The following is a 2,153-nucleotide window of genomic DNA, read 5'->3' as shown; positions in this document are numbered from 1 at the left end:
CATACCGACACAAAGGTTTGTTTTTGAAGAAATGTGTAAGGTTCTACGTGACCAAATATCGGCTGATGCATCTGACGATGTCATGACTGCTTTGACTGATCTTCAGCTTCAGTTTGCGAGTGGAATGTTGGTGGGCACCAATGTTCGACGTGCTGTCGAGCAGTTGTTGTCTTTTCGCCCTTCTATAATGCCTCGGGCATTGTTTCTAGAAGACATTGAGGGATCGCTTGCAGCGCCTGGTCAGTATCCCATGCGCGAGGTTCCTCCAGTGTATATGCCAGGTAACCCCGGTGCTAACCCTCCGGTCTTACCATTCTTCCAGAGGGTGTGGATACACCTTCCGTGGAAACGATCGGAAGTTTTGCAGGTAAAGCAATCTTTGCCTGACCCTCGCAAAAATCCTGCAGGGTATTACAAGGAATTGTCTCAGCTAGTGGATGCGACGGTGATGAATCTTGCCGACATCGATATGTTGTTTGGCAATGTCGTACCGCAACCGGTATGGGCAAAGATTCGTCAAGAAGTCCATGCGGCGGAATTAGGCGGTGATTGGAACGCATTAGGGGCTGCTGATGCTTTGCAAGTTGGTGGGGCCAAGCCTGATCAGTTAATTGCGGCTTTGCCCCAGAGAATTATCACTCTGATGAAAACGCTTATGCCAGCTATGAAGGTGAATTGGGACAAACTGTCCGCTTGCAAACAAAAGAAGGATGAGAGTGTCTCTGATTTCTTTACGAGATTCGAGGAGGCATTCATTGATCATAGTGGTCAGGATATGGGTACTGAGGGAGGTCAGAGATTGTTTGTGGATAAGTTTGTTTCAAATTTGTTGCCTGATTTGAGCAACAAATTACGAAATTCAGAAAGTGCGTGGGCTGTTTCCACTTCTGCTCAAATATTGGCCACGGTCCAATACTATGAGAATAGAGAGAAAGAGGAGAATGATCGTGCCGATAAAAAGACGAAAGAACTCAAAACTAAAGTGTTGTTGCAGCAGGCGTATCCTCCACGTTCGAATCAGAATGATTCGCAACAACGGAATCGATCGCAGTCTCAGTCGAATAGGTCACAATCGCGAAATGACTCCTCTTCGCAGAGATCTTCGTTAGGGTACAATCAGTGTGCCTATTGTAGGGGAGAGGGTCATTTAAAATTCGATTGTCCAGTTTTGCGTGATCGCAATAGTGGTAATTCATCTAGAGGAGGTCGTGGTGGTTCTCAACAGACATCACGTGGTAGAGGTCGCGGTACTCAAAATGATCGTTCCAACAATTCTTCTGACTCTAATAATTGTTTCGATCAGCGCGGATCGTCGCAAAGGCGATCTGCTCAGTACAATGTGGACGATTATTACGTCGATCAGGACGCTGACGATGGTAATTACTAGGACAGCCATAGACAAGGAGAGGGAGTAGTATCAGTTCCGGTTCATCAGAGAGGGCCTTACGTCGCAGTTGCCACCTCGGGCGTCGTTGAGCCTTTTCTGTTGGACACTGGTGCAGCGAAAAGTTCCATCATGCATTCGAAACTCCCTGGCGCACCTTTGTCTGGCTTAACAAATGTCTCCGTTGGATTCTCTGGCGCCCCTGTTAGCAATCCGGTTTCGTGCCCTTTGCCTCTTACAATTGGGCCTCGTGAACTAAAAGCTCGGTTGATTTTGACTACTGGTTGTGGTGAAAATCATTTGGGCCTGGATCTGCTGAAACGTCTGTATGCGACAATGATGTGGGCCTGCTTGATATCTCTCCTTATGTTGTTCACTTGAAATCTAATGTGCGATTGCCTCGTATTCCCCAGTATCGTATCTCCCTTGATGGTGAGCGAGCGCTGTTAGCAATCATCTACGACTTAATTGAGAAAGATGTTATCGAGGAAACTAGGGGAAACGTGTGCAATAGCCCTGTACTGCCCATTTTGAAGCGCACTGATCCATCGAAGCCTCCTGTTTATCGTTTTGTTATCGATTTACGGGAGGTGAATAAAATTGTGATTCCTCAGTTCCCTGTGGTGCCTGACATTACGGCTCTACTGACTCTGATTCCAGCCTCTGCATCCTGGTTCTCAGTGATCGATCTGAAGAATGCTTTCTTCAGCATTCCGATTGCTGAGGAAAGTAGAGACCTTTTCGGTTTCTCTCTTGGTGGCCGCAGCTT

Source organism: Lissotriton vulgaris, unplaced genomic scaffold, assembly GCF_964263255.1.
Source record: "Lissotriton vulgaris unplaced genomic scaffold, aLisVul1.2 SCAFFOLD_2119, whole genome shotgun sequence".
Classification (NCBI taxonomy): domain Eukaryota; kingdom Metazoa; phylum Chordata; class Amphibia; order Caudata; family Salamandridae; genus Lissotriton; species Lissotriton vulgaris.
Note: the sequence above shows the minus strand (reverse complement) of the source record.